General features: G+C 42.6%; 2 non-coding genes across 2 annotated transcripts; both read left to right on the forward strand.

The window, feature by feature from the left end:
- Positions 1–14,724: 14,724 nt before the first annotated feature.
- On the forward strand, positions 14,725–14,798 carry trnat-cgu (transfer RNA threonine (anticodon CGU)). The gene has a single exon. It is a non-coding gene; the product is annotated as a tRNA-Thr (tRNA).
- A 4,751-nt stretch (positions 14,799–19,549) lies between these two features.
- Positions 19,550–19,631, forward strand: trnas-aga (transfer RNA serine (anticodon AGA)). The gene has a single exon. It is a non-coding gene; the product is annotated as a tRNA-Ser (tRNA).
- The last annotated feature ends 1,730 nt before the right edge of the window (positions 19,632–21,361 follow it).

Below are 21,361 nucleotides of genomic sequence, written 5' to 3' on the forward strand. Positions count from 1 at the left end.
GATTAAATCAAAGTGCTTTCTTACCTGAAATTGATTCCGAAATGAATGGGATGGGGTGCAGTACCGCCGGTCTACCACATGATGGTCTCCCGGTCAACAATAAATCCATGACTTTTCAATCATCTTTCCCGGTCAACTATAAATCCATGACTTTTCAATCATCTTTCCCGGTCAACTATAAATCCATGACTTTTCAATCATCTTTCCCGGTCAACTATGAATCCATGACTTTTCAATCATCTTTCCCGGTCAACTCAAAATCAATGGGCCTCATGCAAGAACCGTTCGTACGCACAGATTTGTTCTTAAATCGTCCGTACGAGTGATTTAAGAGAATTTGCGCATTCACCAATCTTTTCGTATTTTACGTTTTCTTTCAGGTACGAACAGAATTTACGAGTGATCCAGACCTGTCGCAGGAGTTTCGTAAAATAGTCCGCTGTTATTCAAATCAAGTTTGCTTGACTAATGGATTGTATATTTAATTACTTTGAAGAAAACATAAATAAATATATACATTATACCCAACAATGATGCTGACATTATTCTGTTTTACTTAAAATATGCACTAATCAAAGGTTAATTTGAATCTGTATATAACGGGAAGCGTAACCAGCGGCTGACTTGAGCGTGTGGAGACAGACGAATGGCTGAGATCGCGATTTAGATTGCCAAGGACTGTGCTGCTACAAATATGCAGCTTAATTGCTAGAGCCACAACTCCAGAGAAAAACACGCCGATCAAACCCAATTCCACCACACGTCCATCTTTGGATTTTTGGCCACTGGAACCTTTCAGAGAGAGACTGGAGACAGATCGGGGGTGTCCCAGTCCTCTGTGAGTCGTGCGCTCCCCTTGGTCATCAAAGCTCTCATCAGTTTATCACCCACGGTACATCAAATTCCCATAAACCGCTGTCCAACAAGTACAAATTAAGAGGGACTTTCATGCTGTGGCTGGACTGCCAATCATAATTAGAGCACGAGACACATATACGCATCAAAACACCCGTGCCGTTGCGGAGCGCACTGCTGAAGGCCAGGTGAGTGTGTCTCGATGCAGCGGGGGGCAAAATAGCCCAGATAAGGCATGCCAGATTTGCGCATTATTGCCATGAACGAGGGTCTCCCACTACCTGAACAGACCAGAAGGTGTGGTGCCAGAAGACCCTCGTGGACCACCCCATCAAAGTGCCATCATGATGAGGCAACAACTGATTGCACGGCTTTAGTTGCAGTCATCGAGCGCCTGCCCAGGGCGAGACGTTTTTTTTAAGCCATTTTCATATCAAACCATTTATTTTTTTATTTCGCTGACATGGTATTAACAGCACTCGTAATTGCTTCCCATATCTCACTTTTAGCAGGTCCCGTCCACTGCTTGCACTGCTAAAAATGACAGATTTTCCTTTTTGGATCTCTGAAAGCAGAACTTTAATCTCAGAGCCCGTATTCTCAGCACTCAACACTTCCTGGCACAGCAGCGAGGAAGCACAGCCTTATATGGTATCATTTAGGGCGTGCAGTATGCAAATCTACTATCCTCGTGCACGTGAACTTAAGATACGCACAGGTGTGATTCATCATTTACGCAGGTCGTTTACACACTTTTTCCGAAGTTCAGAGCGCTTGTTGAATCTGACGTGGCGTGTTCGTACGAGACCTTCGTACGAAAAAAGTAAGAGAAATTTAGAATAAAAGTACGAAAATGTTCTTGCATGAGGCCCAATGACTTTTCAACATTACTATTATCACCCGGGAAACCAAATATCAATGATGCATCAATCATACTAAGGATAACTATGTATCAATGTTGTTTCAATATCACTGCGGTCAACATTATGTTGTGTCGGGTTTTCATCAGTTTGCCAATATTGATTCAACATTTATTTTGCATCAAGATTTCAATGTCAACCATTCTGATGATTCAGATGGAAAAACAATATCATTTAGATGTCAGCTTGCTATCTGGGATACATTCGTTAACTTCACTAGGTTAATTACAACATTCACTTATGACTGATTTTTATGAAGTAACAGTTAGTTGCATGGTGAAAAAGGCAAAAAACTTAGTGTTTAGAGTGAAGATGACTTTATTTAGAGTGAAGCTCACTAAACAATATGTAGGAACACAGTCTCACTCCCACTGCGCATTCAAAGAAGAAGAAGTGTGCATGCGCAGTAGTAACATTCAGTCTCTCCTGCTCAGCAACGTATATTATGTCTATGTCAGCAACGCAGCAGTCCAGCACACAGGCCGGGGCACTGAGGGGAGCCTGCTGAGTCCACTTTTTCAGTTTTTTTTAAAAATTCTTTTGAAGAAGAATAAATAAGGTAAGTTATCAAGCAAGTATGTTTGTTAATATGTTTTAATTACTGCTCCGACTGTTAGCGTTCACGAGCTAACGTTAGCGTTAGTTAGCTAGCTAACGAACCAAACAGGCATAACGTTAGCCTGTCCAGGCCATGGTTAAGGTGAGTTTGGGCGGTTTCCCACCATAGTCCTGTGATTATCTTAAAACATTTTAAAGAAGAAGTTCACTATTTAAGACCTTGATTCCCAGTTCCAGCTTGTTTATCAAGAATAAGAAATGAGGAGACCATTTTCACAACAATAGCTCATTTCTATCCATTTTGGCTGTTTTCGCTGGTCCATCCTGCTGCTACAGACAGGGTTCCATTGGGCACTCTGTTCAATGTCCTTAAAACAATACCAATGTTAATTTTAAAGAAAAGGTCAACTCACCGGGTTGTCTAATCTCAAGCCAGAGATTAGGGGCCCACAGTGATCTGCAGGACTTTGGTCCAGATGTTTAACACCGTATCTGACCAAGCGTAATTCACCTTCTTTAAAACATCCCATGTTCATTCCTCACATGTTGCAACAAACCTTTTTAAATGTCAGAAGTGTTCATTTTCAGAGCTGAATTGAATGCAGCACAATCTGACTGGGTCCCAGGTGAGGTTTATGAGTGTAATTAGAGCAGGTAGAGCACCAATATAAAGTCAGCTGCAGCCTCAGATGAGTTACAGCACAAATCTTCTCTCAACAGCAGTCACCAGATTGCTGTTTTTGACCAGTTTTATCTGAATTGTGTTGCTTTTGTTTTGTCTTGTTCAACATGTTGTTTAAGGTTTTCTTCAGGTGAGTCTTCATGTTTAATGGTTTAGGTTTTTGTTCTCCTATATACTAAAGTTCTCTCTTTTCTTTTGAAATCCAAACAGGATTTCCTGGCTTTGTAAGTAAAGTAAAGTAATTTTTATTTATAGAGCACGTTTAAAACAGTTTCCACTGACCAAAGTGCTGTACATATGATATGGCTAAAAAAAATTGAAAAAATAAAAGCAAATCAGAACAAGCAAAATATAAAAGCAAACACAAAGAGAGTAAGAAAGACAAATACAGAAATACAATTGACAAATAGACAGCACTAACAAATAAATAGCAACAGAACAGAAGACACTTGAATATAAAGAGAGGAGAGAGATGGAAAGCTAGGAAGCAGGGAAGGCCAGGGAGTATAGGTGGGTCTTGAGCCTTGATTTAAAGGTGGTCACAGAGGGAGACAGTCTAACATCTGGGGGAAGACAATTCCACAGACGTGGGGCTGCTACTGCAAAAGCTCTATCGCCTTTTTGCTTGAGGCGGGTGCGGGCCACAGAGAGAAGACCCTTGTCGGCAGATCTAAGGGACCTGGATGCTGAGAGGGGATGGAGGATGTCTGAGATATATGAGGGAGCCAACCCATGCAGTGCCTTATATACAATCAGCAGGACTTTAAAGTGGATTCTAAAGCAAATGGGGAGCCAGTGTAAGGAGGCCAGTACTATATTAATCATGCAGCACCAAATCTTACAATATATTAGACTTCAGGTTTAATGACCCACTTAAACTGCAGATACTCCTTTAGCTTTTTTTTTTTTTTTTTTACTAAACATATTGGCAGTGATACAGAGGCTACTGACAGCATGACTAACCATGCTGTCATACTTTGCTTCAACTAATTTCTGGGCTCAGGTCAAAACAGTGGGTCCTCTGGCTCTGGTAGTAGCACCTCTGGGTCTGGCTACGGCAGCGGCTCCTCTGGCTATGGCAGCGGCTCCTCTGGGTCTGGCAGCGGCTCCTCTGGGTCTGGCAGCGGCTCCTCTGGGTCTGGCAGCGGCTCCTCTGGGTCTGGCTACGGCAGCGGCTCCTCTGTCTCTGGCTACGGCAGCGGCTCCTCTTTCTCTGGCTACGGCAGCGGCTCCTCTGGGTCTGGCAGCGGCTCCTCTGGGTCTGGCTACGGCAGCGGCTCCTCTGTCTCTGGCTACGGCAGCGGCTCCTCTTTCTCTGGCTACGGCGGCGGCTCCTCTGGGTCTGGCTACGGCGGCGGCTCCTCTGGGTCTGGCTACGGCAGCGGCTCCTCTGGGTCTGGCTACGGCAGCGGCTCCTCTGGGTCTGGCTACGGCGGCGTCTCCTCTGGGTCTGGCTACGGCGGCGGCTCCTCTGTGTCTGGCTACGGCGGCGGCTCCTCTGGGTCTGGCTACGGCGGCGGCTCCTCTGGGTCTGGCTACGGCGGCGGCTCCTCTGGGTCTGGCTACGGCAGCGGCTCCTCTGTGTCTGGCTACGGCGGCGTCTCCTCTGGGTCTGGCTACGGCAGCGGCTCCTCTGGGTCTGGCTACGGCAGCGGCTCCTCTGGGTCTGGCTACGGCAGCGGCTCCTCTGTCTCTGGCTACGGCGGCGTCTCCTCTGTCTCTGGCTACGGCAGCGGCTCCTCTGGCTACGGCAGCGGCTCCTCTGGGTCTAATGCTGGCTTTACTGCGCAGGACGCAGACTTTGCTCGTTTCCTTGCTGCCCTAATGAACTTGAAGATCGACAGTTCTTTCCCACAGTCTGTCTGGACCTCCGACCAGGTCCCTAAGGACACATCTGAGATGCGCGCTGTATACCCTTCATCCCACGTCGTCCAGTCCAGCAATGGCTACCAACGAGCCCGCGACTCTAGTTCGTACGCCAAATACTCCCAGGATGCTTTTGATCACGCTGATGCCAAGACTGGGTCTAAAGGGCAGAAGTGGTACTAAGGTAAAGCTGGACTCATGTCTGAAGTATTGAGACTCCTGTATCAATACTGACCCCTTCTGTTTTCTGCAGGTGACTCTCATGGACACTTCCATGGAGATTCCAACATGTGGCTGAACTCTGGCAAAATAAACTTGACCAATAAAATGAGGTCTGTGTATTGAATACTTTAACTCGAGGTTTGTTTTCACTTCATAGCTTTGAGTCTTCACCACACCCACTGAGGCTGACTCTGCTTTTGAAGGGCAAACTGAGTACTGCTGCTTTAAATTCCACCACTACATGTTTCCTTCTCCTCATGGTTGAATTGCATTACACAAACCCAGACCAAAATAACTTGAAGCTCAATACAGTGGCCCTGCTTGACCTTGTGCCATGAAGGTGCTTCAGTTAAATCTGCACTCGCTGGCCTTTTCCAAGCTTTTATTGCATGTGACTCATTAGCCTATGCTACGTAGCCTTGCCCCTCTGCTTGGCACCACTTGGTGTCTTCTGTGTGCCTCATCAGAGCCATACATCCGTCTAAATCAACTTGCCTTCTGTGTGTGTGGCCACTGTGCTTTATACAGACTCGGCCCTTAACATGGCATCACATCTACCCATGTTGGTTTTCATCCTACACAAGACTTAAATATCTCCTCTGCTTTTGTTTTCCTGATTCTACCACATGTGGAAGATGCCTTTTCAAATTCCCTCGTGCAAAGCTACATGATTTTGCAAAATATTTTTTAACTCCTTCGATTCAGATCACTTGCTATTAAACTAGCAATAGTTGGCACAATGAAACTTTCAAAGTACTCTCCCACAGTAGGCTCTCTGATACGGCCCTCTAGAAAAGGTCTCCAAACAGTTCTAGCAGAGTCTCAGTGAATGGAAGTGTGGAAATTATTAGACCTTTTGCTGAGTGATGGACTGGAGAGCTGTCCAGGGTGTACCTTGACTTTTTCAATTGGCAGCAGGGATAGGCTAAAGCAGAGATACTCATTATGCGGCTCCTCAAGCTTTAATTGGTGGCTGACACTCTCATAGTAGTTTATAACAATATGGTAACAAATTTTGTCAAATAACATACAGCGAATACTCCACAGTATTAAGCATTTTTATTAAGGCTTAATGGCGTTTCCTAAAGGGGGCTCTGTTAAACCTGGCAACGCAGCCCGCTTAAACCACCGTCACACTTGACACTTAGCTTGATTGGCTCCCTGTTAAATTCAGAATAAAATTTAAGATTCTTCTCACATAAAGCTCTGAAGACTTCAGACAGCCAAATCATGCTCTAAAAGCACAGGCGGGAAAAACAAGTTATTTTACCATATATGTCCCCTTTAAGATTTTCTCTGAGCATCTCAGGGATTTGCAGGGCTTGTGACTTTAGAGCATTTTTCAAGCAAAATGTAACTCAATGTTTGATATAGCAATTAAAAAGAACAAACATGGAATGAAACAAAATACAAGGATTGTAAAATGACCACATTAATAAAAGCATTTGCAGAAAACAGTAAAATATTAACTCAGCAATAAAAACAAACCGTGTACAAGACATGAAAAGAGCACATTAAAACAAGGCAAACAGGCCAATTGAGGAATCTATGGAGGATTAAAATACGAAAGATTGTTTTTATATTTTCATAGACAAACCGGTCTTCAAATCAAATTTATTTTTCTTAAATGCATCAGCAACACATCCTCTCGCTTAGAGTTGCTCCAACATCTTTCCTAGACCATTTATGAGCAAAAACTGCTGGATAGAAATTTGAAAGCCAGATAAGGAGCTGGGTACTGGGAGAGCACCATTAGTTCTACCAATACTTTGCTCAGTGAGTTAGAGCAGAATAGCAAATGAAAGATTTCACGTTTACTCAGTAAACCATGTACACTTCCAACTGTACAAGGACTTGATAAAGCTTACCCAGGATACCAACTAGGAAATTTGACTTCCCATTTAGAAGTTGTAAATTCAGAGGATGCAACATCAATATGCATGTTCTGGCACAACTGCAGAACCTGCCATTACAGAGTGGAAAGGCAACAAGTTGCCTATTAAAGCACAATAGTAGAGTGGTACAGGGTAGGGTTGTCAAAGAATATTCTAAATTTGAATAGGTTTTTAAAAAAAAAAGACAAAGGTGAAAATGAATATTCGAATGTTGAAAAACATCTGCGCAGCCGCCGTCTGCCTTGAGTCGGCACACTGCATGACGGGGTCAGGGACAGGTCACAGGAGTCACACTGTCTGGTAAAGCGTCACTGCTGAAAGTTGATTCACATGAAGATGGCAGAAAGTTCAGGGCCCAACTCGACCACAGGCACAAAGAAAGTGATTTTAACCCCCAAAATATATATAAAGCCCCGCCTGGAAATACTTCAGATTTTGGTCAGTTGATGGAAAAATTTGAGCCTTGAGACAAAGTTGCATACGAGCTACAGTTAGCTTATCATTCGACCACCAGCAACATGAGGTTACATCTTGAAAATGTTCACCCAAATGGACTCGGCATAACATGAAACAAATTGTTAAATGTTTAAACTTGAATAAACTACCTATACAAGTAGTGAAGTCGGTTTGTCCCGTTGTGACAACCCGCTCAGTTCTGGAGCTATGTTGCCCAGTTTTCGTTTCTCTTGTTTTCTTTTTTTTTATTGCCATTACGAACACGCCCCAAACATGGTCGTGTACTCACCTGAGTGGTCCGTGTTTAAGTTGACGCCTCATTTTTCTTTTTAAATGGCAGTTTACTTTTGACACGCGAGGCGGACAAACATACTTACTGTCACAAGCGGACATTCAAGATAAAAACTTATTTTTGGCACAGCGCTGAGGCTGAAACTCCGGTAGGTCCGTTGCATATGGCGACATCTTTCAAATTTCATAAGTGATATTTATTACGCTCTGTATTTATTTTGAAAATGATGTTCATCCAGCACAGAAACGGAGGAACCATCTCGTATTTCCATACCTATCATCTGAATTCTGCACTGTAAGTGTTTATTTATATATATATGAAGGTGTGTGGCTTATGTAGCCTGATGGTTTTTTTGTTGTGTTGTTCTGCAGCTCTTGCTGTGGAGCGGAAGAGAGTTGTGCAAGAGCCTGTACCTCCTTAGAGGAGACACGTAAAGATGTTTTTTTTCCCCCCCTTTAAGGACTTGATTGTTCTTTTTTTGTTTGTCATTTAACCAATTAAAGGTCGACACCTTTGTGTGTTTGCTCCTTATGTGGCCGTATAATATAAGGAAAAGTATTGCAATTAAATGATCCTATTTGTCAGGAGGGATACCTGACTGGCACCCCAGAATTGTGTTTTTTTTTTTAATGAAACACTTTTGAAAACTGTCACACCGTTAATAATGTAAAGCTGCCGTTGCCTGGCAACATGGCCCAATGTCATTGACATGTGCTAATACAGAGGTCTGTATACACCGTTTTAGAAGGAATATTCAATCATTTGACAGCGCTAGTATAGGGATACCCAGAGACAAAAATAGAAAGAATGTTCATTATCCACTGTCTAGCCATTACTTTAGCATTCCGTCTGCAGGGTTTGGGGAAAAAAAACCCAGACAAGGTCATCATATGGCAAGACTGCCAAAGACAGCACTGGCTGTGGCTCAACTGTAGAAGAATATTTAAGGAGTATCCAGCCAAGTATTTCAAGCACAACGTTGGTTTGGCAAGCCTTCAGGTTGGCTACTATGCACTCTGCAATCTATAGAAGGGGTTGTGTCTGGCTGCCATGTATAGATTTAGAGAAATGGCTGTAAAGGATGCTGTAGCTGATCGCTATAGTCAATTGAGCAACTATTTAACACTTCCATAGCAATTCCTCTCAAGATGCAGCGCTTTGAGAAGCCATGTTTGAAACCAAAAGCAGAACGTCCGAGTCAAATATGACAGGTGATGCCTGCCATTTGGCTTGAACCCAGATGGCGTACACAGGCCATTGTTTCCCTTAGTCAGTCATTCTGAAGCGAGATCATTTAACAAGATTTTATTCAAAGACTAAAAAGAATCTTGTGCAATTGGGATTCAGCTTTCCAATCTGAAACAGAACCAGATTAGTTAGAGCATTGAGATAAAGACATTTGCAGGTACCACTCAACATACCCTCTGCACATCATGTTCAGCTCTAGTGGGCACTTGGGAAGAACTTTTTCTGCTGCCCAGAACCATGGCTGTCAGTTATATGCTCCTTCAAGTAGTGGACGTCCTGAAAGTAGTCTTTGCCCTTCTCATGCTGCTGGCTGAAGGTGCTGAAGGTTCCAGAGGGGTACAAGCCATACAAAAGCCTGTAGTCAAAGTCAGGAGACCCACCCACACCAAAGCGTGGCACCAGTACGGTTGCGGATCCCAGTCCAGACCCTTGGCGGTCATCCGGGTAGCTGAATTCCTCCGTCTGCTGCTGGTAATTCCCGAGTTCAGCTTCCTTTGTGACACTGGAGGTCTCCCCTGACTGGAGGACAGGGCCAGGTGGTGACAGAGGGGCTGCAGGGAGAACGTTAGTGAGGCTGAGGGCTTGGGCTGACGCATCCTCAAAGACTGAGGGAGCAATAGCCCACTGGGTTTCTGTGTGGAGACATTTCACAATTAGTCCTTTTCACAGCAGAAGTTCTGAAACAACTGAGTCTTAACATATTCTTAACTAAGCAAGATTTGCTAGTGACTACATGAAAACACACAGACACCTTTAGGCTTCCAAATATTTTTTGGGCCATCTACACTCCAAGCAGAAGATTTACCTTGTGGTCCAGATTGGGCAGCGCCAGGTTGCAGAGCGCCAGCGTCAGATCCTACATCAACAGGCACATAAGTGACAGTAGAGTATCCTGTTGCAGGAAGGCCAGAGCTCAAGCTGCTCAATGCTGGACCCGTCTGAACAGCCTGTGGGACACCAGAAGCTTGCACAGCCATTTGCACGGGCACAACGGAGCCAGAGCTGCTGAATCTTGGGTCTGCCTGAAGAGCACCTTGGACAAGGCCGGGAGCTTGGACAACCAGTTGCGTTGGCACAAGTGAGCCATAGCCACTGAATCTTGGGTCTGCCTGAAGAACAGGTTGACTTAGGCCAGAGGATAGCACAGGTGTTGCCATATAAACGTCACTGGAAGCAGTGTAGGGCACGGTCACCGGGCGGCCAGCGGCTGCTCCCTGGTAAGAGCCAAAATGACCTGCAGCTCTTGTGCCGCTGCTGCTCTGGCCTGCTGATTTTGAACCTGGGTGCATGAGAACAAGTTTAGCAGAAGCTGATTCAAGCAAGCATGTAATGTTTTACCACAACAGATGATAGCACACCTTTAGTGGGAAAACCCCATGTAGCAGCAGTCAACAAGGCAAAGAGGGAAACCCTGAAATTATGTACAACAAAGAGTAAGAATGCAATATTAACTAATGTTTCCAGTCAAACAAACAAAAACTGTAAAAGGCAGCTTATGTGAATATACCTCAGGAAGAACCCAGCAGCTGTCATGGTGAAAACAAGCTATGAGAGGAAACAGCAAGGGTGAAGGTTTATAAATAATGCCACAGACCAGCCCAGACCAATCAAAGCTTAACGAGCTAACAACAGACAGCTGCTTGTGAGGGACTATCAGGACAGGTGGACGCTGGAGGCTCATCTGGTTGCTCTGGTATCAGCCCCATTGTCTCCTCTGGCCTCCACCCTCCTGTCTGTGCTAAAGGCACTTAGTCACTGCCAAATATTTTACTGTCGTAATATAGCTCTACCCAAATGGTCGTAATTCTCAGATTTTCTATTTCAGTTAAACGTAGAAGCTGGAAATAACATCCTAGATGTTGAGTTTTCACACCGACCCACTCACACATTTAACAAGTTAACTGAGGCCTGAGATGTAGCTCTTATTGGTCCTTTAAAGGAGACATGTTTTGCCCTTTTTGGTACAATTTCCCGAGGTCTTACTGAAATGTGTGAGACAGGTCAGGAGCTCCTGGTCTTATTGGCCAAGTTTTTCCCCCAAAAGTGTATTTTATTTCCTAAACATGATGCTTTTCTAACTTTAACCCAGTACTTTTAATGTTTTACACCTTTTGACCAAGTAGTTTTGGAAAAAAAGGTGAAAAACAAATGAAGGAAACAACGGTCTCACAGCAGTTCAAAGACTGGTGTCAAACACAAGTCCCGTGTTTAGGAGATGGCTGACTGTCCTCTGCATCCTTTTTAATCTCCTGACTTGGTCAGTGTTACTTGTTGATAATCCAGCGGTGCAGGATGATGTTTCCTGTTAGTTTTGGCAGAACTGGTGCTCAGCTGCTGGCACAGAGGAATAACTGGCCCAGCAAAGAGCCTCCAACAAATAACCAACCGGATGATCCAGAACTTCCTGCAGCTAAACAAAGAGAAAACAGAGGTCATTGTCAGCTGTTAAAAATCTGAGCTCAGCTTCAGGCTGTGATGTTAAAAAGCACAAACCAAGCAGGAATCTGGTGTTATTATGGACTCAGAGCTGAACTTCAGCAGCCAGATCAGGTCAGTTAGGAAGTCAGCCGACTATCACCTGGAGAATATTTCCAGGATTAAAGGACTTCCTTCCCTGGTTACCTGTCAGATTTTATTACTCATTTTAAAAGCTTTGAATAGTTGGACGGTTGCCTCTGTCTATGATCTGTGAACTCCTTACTCCCCTGATTGCTGCTCACACGGCCCACTGTTTAATATAACTGACCTGTTCATTAGATGGAAATGAATCCCTGCATACTCCTAAAAATCACTTTATTTTGAGGCTTTTTCTTCTAATTAAAACCCCACTTTCATAATTACTCGGGACTCTTTGTAAAATGCAAATAAAACCAGAAAGATATGATCTTAGAACTATTAAAAAGTTCTATCTAATTAGAAATAGTGCAAGTTCGGTGCCATCTGTTGGTTTCTCTAGCGAGGAAATAGTTTTTGAATTGCTCTGTATGAATGAATTGGATTAATTCTGAATTGAATGAATTGAATTATAATTACAATGAATTGAACTCCAATGGCCTGAATTGGACTTTATTACTGAAGTGCCCTGAGATGACATTTGTTGTAATTGTAATAGTTTATTTTGGCAACATTAAAAAAAACTGACATTATTCTGTCTTGGGAAACACTGCTGGTGGAAAACATGATACTGGCTGCTGAAAAACTGGCAGAAGAGGACCTTCCAACGTGACAGTGACAGGAAGTAATCAGCTGAAGTCGTCCAGAGATTAACAGAGAACACAAATCAACATTCTGGAATCCGGACTTCACTTCCATCCAGAATCTGTGGTTGGAACCACAGACCAGAAGAGACAGAACAGAAGCCTTCTCAAAGTTGTGATGTCATCACTGTAGTGACATCACAATCGATGTCATCTCTGATCTTGTTTGACATCACAAAGTTTATACAGGCCAGACATTTTCACTGCTTTTTCACAGCTGGTCAGGAGTTTATCTGAAGAAACACGTCCAGTTTCTGAAGCAGATTTGAAAGTCACAGCAAACGGTTTTCACATCACCTAAAAAAACCTTAATTACTATCTTAAATAATCATTTCAACAATCACTTAGAAACAACGCTTACTTACTATCTTAAAAAGTAATTTTGTTTTTAAGTACTTCAAACAACAAGCTAAATGTTTGCTTTATTCTTTCATCAGTTCAATGAACCATGTGGCGCTGTGGCTTAGTTGGTCAAAATGTATGGGATCAAATAAGGGTCAGAAAGATTTTGTACTTGTGCAATGATGTTCACATGTGTAATAAAGTTTTGAAGTTGTAAAAATATTTTGTGTCTATGTAAAACCGTTTTGTGCATGTGTAACAAAGTTTTGAAGTTGTAAAAACATTTTGTGCATGTGTAAAACTAAATCCGACGGACACACAAATTTCCAACCTTCAAGTACAAGTTTACAAAACTCAAGTTACGAGTACGAATTTTGACCCTGTTTTGACGCCTGAGTGAATAGGCAATCAGCACGTTGCTTACTGACTTGCCAATCAACCCGGTGCCCACCCACGCGCCAACCAACCATCCAATCAAGGAGCAGCAATTTTTGCCGGCCGGGATCTGAGCGCCAACGACACTCAGTGGGTACACGTTGGTACTGATGGAGGAAAAACAGGTCAAACGCTTCTGCTCAAGTAAGTTAATTATAGATATCGGCAATTTCACGATGTAGCAAAAGTTTCTCAATGAGGTAAAGGGAAAACAATATTTTATTTACCAATGTTGTGGACAACAGCCATGACAAATTTTGCACTGTTTTAGGTGCCCCATCTTCCAGACGTGGCAATGACAGACATTGGTCAAACTGGAGTGCAGGTGCCTGAACTGGCATGTCCCTTGAGTATGCAAGAACTGGAACGATTGGATGAACTGTTCAATCCAACTGCACCTTCCTCGTGTTTTGGGGCAGACATATATACTGCAGTAGTAAACTATGTAGAGAGCATTCATGAACTACGACAGGAACCATAAGGTAAGGTTGAGACACTGTTTTGTAGAGAATCTTATCTGTGTACAGTGCCCATAGCCTGGGACCTGTAACACAAACTATCATTACTTCCCCTTCAATGCACATTCTAGCAAATCACTTTACATCCTAATGCACATCTGGTTTTAACAATCCAAAAAAATCATACGAACAATAAATAATTAATTCAAACTTCACATTACCACCATCATCATAGATTGTTTCTCCTGATGATGTCACCAAGGTTATAAAAGCAGGCAGTATGGAGTGCTTCCTCCTTTTGTTCCTGGGCCACAAATTAAACTCAAAGTAACTTGTCTGAAAGAATACATAATTGTATAATGAACTTAATTAAACCAATAAACTTATTGTAAAATATACTTGTATGTTTTGTTTTTTTCATCCACAAAAGCTGATGTATCTGTAACCAAAATAATGCAAGTCAGTATGCAACGTGCTGATTGGCTATTCACTCAGGTGTCAAAACAGGGTCAAAATTCGTACTCGTAACTTGAGTTTTGTAAACTTGTAACTTCAGGGTCGTACTTGAAGGTGGGAAATTTGTGTGTCCGTCGGATTTAGTTTTACACATGCACAAAATGTTTTTACAACTTCAAAACTTTGTTACACATGCACAAACTATTTTTACAACTTCAAAACTTTGTTACACATGCACAAACTATTTTTACAACTTCAAAACTTTGTTACACATGCACAAAATGTTTTTACAACTTCAAAACTTTGTTACACATGCACAAAATGTTTTTACATAGACACAAAATATTTTTACAACTTCAAAACTTTATTACACATGTGAACATCATTGTACAAGTACAAAATCTTTCTGACCCTTATTTGATCCCACAGGAGGTGCCTGTCTTGTAAACAGGAGATCCTGGGTTCAAATCCCAGCAGAGCCTTAAGGTGTTATTATGTACGTCAACATGGTGCCATAGCTGTTTACAGCAGTGCTTCGTGCCGGACTTCCAAAGCAGTCTGTACTTGGAGGCACTTCATCTCATGGCTTTAACTTTTCTTGAGGTACAGAAGATTGAACTGGGACTTAATACAATGTTTTCACATATAGATATAATTTGAATAACATCAAGCCCTGATTTATGCAGAGATCACATGAATATTGGAAATAAATCACAAAAACCACTTCCTGAGGTGGATCCAGTTCCTGCTCTTTATTCTTTCATCAGTTTCATGAACCATGTGGCGCTGTGGCTTAGTTGGTCAAAGTGCCTGTCTCGTAAACAGGAGATCCTGGGTTCAAATCCCAGCAGTGCCTGTGGTCCTTCAAAGCAAGCTATGACTTATCAGCTTTCTACTAAATCCGTTACACTGGTCCACTTAATGAAAGTGCATGTAAATAGCACACAGCTTCTAAAGTCTCATTTCTGCTTTCAGAGTGTAATTTTCCTCCGTTCACATAACACGTCAAATGGTTAGGGTACAGTACGGTGGAGGTTCTCTTTCTGTCACACTACATAACATCAAAATAAACGTACAAACCGTGAAATAGTCAGAGTTAGAGTAAAAGCTGAGGGCAGGACGTCATTTCCTTGAAATATGTAGCGGAAAATAATGCGCAAAAGCATAAAAAAGCCTTGTAAAAACACAGTAAATGACTTGGCGTGTAATAAGTACACCGCTTCATGAGATCTGGCTGTAACTGGTGAAAGTGCCTTCCTCATGAACACCAGGGTCTGACTTGAAAACCCAACAATATCTGCAAGATATGATGAAGTTTTGAACCAATTGGAGGCACTTCTACTCATGGCTTTAACTATTCTTGCGGTACAGAATCACAAAAAACATTTCCTGAAATGGATCCAGTTCCTGCTCTTTATTCTTTCATCAGTTTTATGAACCATGTGGCGCTGTGGCTTAGTTGGCCAAAGTGCCTGTCTAGTAAACAGGAGATCCTGGCAATGGCATCATGAGTGTAATTAATAAAACGCTGTTGGTTATAAAAAAGATAATTGATCCAGTCCACATTTTTGTTAATAGTAGGCCATAAGAAAATGGACTCAAACCAGCAGCTATCTGATTTGTGGCTTTGTATTTGTCAGGGACACCTCTGGGAACTCCAATTGCATCAACATGGACACGATCATCAAAACTGCCAGGAATAGAGTGTTTGCGTACTGAGCGGGTGGGTTGAGGAGCAAAAGGGTCAACAGCAATACGGACATTATACACCAACATCACATGGACACACCTACCAGTCCAATTGGCAGGCAAACTGGAATGTAGCTTACTGTGACGGCCACACAGCCAAAACATGTCAGGGACAGGGCGAGTGGAATGCAAAGTGTCATTAAAAATGCAATGAGACGTGGAGGGAGAATCAAATAGGCAATTAGTAAAAATACAATGAAAAGCTACTGAATTCTGAGTACTCCTTCCCCATGTGACAGGGACGGAGTAGTAACATTACACATGTCAGGTGGGACACTGCCCAGGGCATGTCTGCTGAATTCATTTGCAGGTTCAGGTTGGGATTCATAGCAAACTATATAAGTATTTTGTGCTCTAGATAACTTAAACTGTGGCGGTGGTGGAATAATGCGACATTCAGTACTCCAAGGATAATGGTCTCCCTTACTATGATATTTGCCATCCACGCCCTTAAAATAACTTCCTCTCATCAGCCAACAATGTGTCAAACACAGGTGATAAGTACAATTCATACCACGGAATGGAGACGTTGTCATCTCAGGGGCAACTTCAGGCAGGTACAGCGTCACATTACGACTGCCTTTAGAGCAGATGGCATAGGCAGTACAAGTTAAAGGATCAACTTCCCCAGGCACTCCTGAAAAAGCTACAGGCTGTGCGTCTTTCATACAAACCACACAACAAGCATCGGTGACAGATTTAACAGAATAATTCGCCAATTGGTACCAAATGTTGCGTGTCCCCATTGTTCTTGTAAAACATTTCTGGACTTGCCACCAGGAGAGGCATCTTTAAGCAGGCTGATTTCAACGTGACTGCCGGGGGACTGAGGAGGTTGAAGAAGGGATCCATACCGGTTTACTTTTCTTGGAATGGGTATGAACTACCTGCGCCCAGACCAAGTGTCTGGGAACAACGTCCGCGGGTCGAGAGTCCTGCCCCAGAGTCAGACTCGGACTCGGAGATGGAGACCGAAAGGGCTCCAGATCACGATTACTGTGTAGTCCCTCAAACCGGAGCGAGGGCGAGTAATTTAGCCGACGAGAACGAAGCTCTACGTCGTCAGGTTAGGGAGTTACAGCAGCAATTAAAAGTCCTCAAACATCGTCAGCATTTTGGCATCGAGCGTCTGTCTGCATCAGATGATGACGTGCGGTTTTATACCAGGTTTGCGTCCTACAGGAGTTTCATGGCATTCTGGACATTAATCGAACCTGCTGTGACCCACAAGATGGTGCGCATAACTATCGCCAAGACAGCCTCTGCCAGCACCAGCACAGTCCATCACCCAGCAACGGTAGGTGATGACGTAACGTGACGTGATATTAAAAGGTGTAGGCCTTTTTTGTTAATATATTTTTTATTGCTTTCACATAAAAAAAAAAACATACACACCAAACGGCAATGCATAATGTAAAACGTTACTGAAAACAAACAAACGAACAAAACAAAAACACACAAAAACAAAACAAAACGAAAGTTTTCTGATTTATGCTTTGTAATAATAATGTCAATGTCAAAGTAACTAAACAGAGGCCTTTTGTTTTTATATCTCAACAGAAACTGAGACCCACTGACGAGTTTCTTCTTTTCCTAATGTACCTGTCAGTGGGTTTTCCTCCCAGGGATCTTGCAGAGAGGTTCAGCATTCACCGCACTGCTCCAAGTGGAATCATCTCCACATGGACTCATTTCCTGTACTGCCTGTTAGGAAGCCAGCGCCAGCGACAGTGAGAGCTCACCTGCCAGTTGAGTTTGCAGCTTTTTCTGACACAAGGTGGTCCTTTATTGTACGGAGATATTTTGTCAGACGCCATCCTCTCTGCTCCTTCAGAGTGAGGTTTTTTCCACATACAAATCTCACACTACATTCAAGGCCTTGGTTGGCATGGCACCCCACGGTGCTGTCACCTTTGTGTCCGGACTGTATGCAGGCTCTATGAGTGATCCCAGATCTTTAAGCAGTCCGGGAGTGTAAAGCTGCTGAAGCCAGGTATGGCCATCATGGTGGACAAAGGGTTTGTTGTGGACAACTTGCTCCTTGTAAGGTGTACCGGCCGGCCTTTCTCAGCAACAAACAACAAATGAGTCGAGAGGATGTCGGACAGACGCAGTCAATTGCATGGCTGAGAGTGAACGTGGAGAGGTGCATAAGGAGAGTGAAAGAGAACAAACTCTTCGACAAGGAGATACCACTGTCTATATGTGGGAACATTGACGAATTGTTCAGTGTGGCCTGCTTCCTGGTCAATTATCAGAATGGGCCGTTAGTGAAGGCATGGGCAACTCAGCAATGAATTGGGAGCACTTTCAATCAGTTCAATCAGCAGTTCTTTTAGTCAGTTCAAATGATCAGTTATTTCAGTCAGTTCAAACCATCAGTTCTTCCAATCAGTTATTGTTCATTTTTAGAAATCTATACAAAACCTGAACTGATCTTTATTGTTTGTTTGTGCAAATCTCTACCAGTGTAGAGGCTGTATTGTTCATTGTTGTAATGAGATGTGTATATCTTTTGAATATGTAATAATAAATTATTCATTCAAAAACAGTCTTGGTGTCATTGTCATCGTTACATTAGCTTTGGGTTGTTCCTGACTTGAAATTAAAATGAAAACGCACAGAGATGACATTACAACATGTAGAATTTACTAAGTAAATATTGAACAACACTTATTCAATAATCCAATATCAACAATCCACATAGATTTTTACACTCGGGCACTCATTTCAATGAGTACAAAAGGTATGGTCTCAGGTCAGTTGTAAGCCTTCATTAGTGACCATTATCACTTCAGGTTTTGTATAGATTTGTAAAGATGAACACCACCACAACCAAACAAGACTGTGCTTGTATAGCTGTGTAAACCTGATTGAATCGTTACCTCTAGTTCCGAAAAGTTTGTACTTTTCAGGGTGCTGAAAATCTACAAATCTAAAGTATCTACAGGACAACTGTCCTAAATGTTATCTACACACAGTACATAGTTACTACTATAAATATCACAGAGAGAGAGAGAGAGAGAGAGAGAGAGAGAGAGAGATCTATCAAGCTATACGTGTCTGGCTACTGCTAGCTAGTTAGCGATAGCACCGGAAGGAGTGGATCACACACTCGAGAGAGAGCGGAAGTAGAACGGGAGTAGAGTCTTGCACAGAGCGAATTATGCACAGAGCGAATTGGCTAACAGACGAGCCTGGGACGCAGTGCACGTGAGCAACATGTTTAGTGACAGCAAGTGGACAGTGACAACGGTGAGTTCATACACTAAGAGTGACTTTAGTTTTCTCTTCTGACCATCATGCAGCTATTCATTTAGTCATAGAGAGAAATTGGTTGCATAGTTGAGCATCTAGTGCTAACTAATAGGCTACTAGACGAGCCTGGTGCTCGCGGCGGCTGCGTGGGCCGGAGGACAGAGGACAGCCGCGGTTGTCCTCCTCTGTTCTCCTGGCCTCCGGCTCACAGAGACTCCGCGGAGCACCAGGCTCGGCCCCGTGGCTCACGCTCCTCGGCGACTCCGTCACGAGCCATCGATAGGCTACCGACGGAGAGGCTCCATTATTGATTCAGGGTTGCTAAAAGTTAACCTGGAAAGAAGCACAAGTTCCTTAGACCATTTGATTAAACAAAACAAAGGCCAGACGTGTGGTTGATCACATGAACTTCTGCACAGATTGATCTCTGAAGAGACAGCTCCTTCCTCTGACCCATTTCGAAGACTGACCATTTCTAACAAACAAAATATAAGCTTTTTCTTGATCGCCATTACTTAGGTCTGTCTCAGGAGTTGAAGTCCTTCATGAAAATGATGATTTGTAACCGTTGAATGTCAAAGGTGAACACAAGTGTATGTGGTTGTCGTGGCCGAGACGTTAAGGCGATGGATTAGAAATCCATTGGGGTCTCCCCGTGCAGGTTCGAGTCCTGCCGACAACGATAACATTATTGACCCAGGGTTGCTAAAAGTTGACTTAGAAAGAAACATGCATGGGTTCGAATCCCATTCAAGTTGTGTGCTGGTGTGTTATTTGTTAATTCTGATTCCACTTCTTACAAGCAGGCTTTTCAAACAATGCATTTGTCGCAATATTTTTATTTGCTTGCACTCGGTTCATTTGGGCGATTGAATCTATCATGAAGAATTTTGAGTGTGACTTCAGGCTAATGTGAAAGAGCTGTCTTTCTTTCAGTTTGCATCCACCTTTGCCACATCCAGCTGTTAATCATTTCCTCCACAGAGGACAAAGGAAAGACAACTGGAGAATGCGGGCGTCGATCCCGCTACCTCTCACATGCTAAGCGAGCGCTCTACCATTTGAGCTAATTCCCCTTCTGTTGATGCATTCTTAGCGCTTCCAAATTAACGAACCATTTCTGACAAAACAATCTATTCCTTGATACATCAAAAGGAATAGATCTCACAACTGAAGCTTGTTGGTTTTTCTCAGTGTTTTTCAGAGTGGTTGAATGTATCAAGTAGAGTCTTGCGTTCGATCAGTGAGACGTGGAAAATCCGTAGTGTTTCATGGTTTTGTAGATTCTGTTTTCTTTCCCTTTTTAAACAAATTTGAATTTGCACATTGGTTGGTCTTTATAAGATGACCATTAAGGCCTCTCACCAGAATAGCACCTAAAAGATTTCTGAGGAGTGCGGACATCAATCCCGCCACATTTTGCCTGGAAAGCAAGCCCTTTATAATTTGACATAATTTGCCTTCCACATTTGGGTATATTCTGAAGAGATTGTAATAACCCCAACCTTAAATTTGACTTATCCTAAGTGCAATTGCTTTTGTTTCGCCCAATCTTAAATCAAACAACCTCAAACATCCCTACATGGTACCACATTTAGATAATAATGATTCTATTTTTGTGAAAGGAGGATAAATTCATATCCTCTGCACGCAAGGCCATTGTTTCTAATGAGGCTTCAATTTGAGATTGAAATTATACCAGCTGTAGTTTAAGATGGAAATTTTTATGGTCAAACTTATAAGAGAGAGGACGAGGTGGCCGAGAGGTTAAGGCGATGGACTGCATAATTTATATATATATATAAATTATGATAGGCTACAAAAAAGTGATTGTAATTCCTCCAGGTACCGACAGACACAAGTGGTTTCCCAACTGATGCAATTTATTGAATCCATCTTGTTTTAGAATCATAAACACACCGTGAAAACTAAAAACACAGAGAGGACAACAATTAGCTTGCTTGAAATAAAAGACAGTTGGCAAATAAAACTACTTCTACAACATAAAACCGACAAAATACCTCGTTGGCTGAGTACCACATAAGGAATTAGGCTTTCTTCTTATTTTGCTTGGCTTGCTTCGTTTCTTAAACCCGTGTCCATACTTTTCCTTTTCTTTTACCTTTCGAGATCGCTTCTTCTTGACTTATTGCTACTCAGCACAAGCACAATCTGACATCACAGTGCCCTCTAGTGGCGCTTCGCAAAATAAATATAAAAATACAGAAAACATGTAGAAATAGAAATGTGACAGTTACAGTGATCACAGCCAAATATGACAAAAGATTAGGCTAGCCTTTCATTTCTGACAGCTGAACATTGCACATCTACTAACCTTAAAACAAAATAAACGAGAGCAACAACCGTCTTTTTTTTTCTTCTTAAAAGATGTTTTATATTATTTTCATATAA

This window comes from Odontesthes bonariensis, chromosome 11 (genome assembly GCF_027942865.1).
Source record: "Odontesthes bonariensis isolate fOdoBon6 chromosome 11, fOdoBon6.hap1, whole genome shotgun sequence".
Classification (NCBI taxonomy): domain Eukaryota; kingdom Metazoa; phylum Chordata; class Actinopteri; order Atheriniformes; family Atherinopsidae; genus Odontesthes; species Odontesthes bonariensis.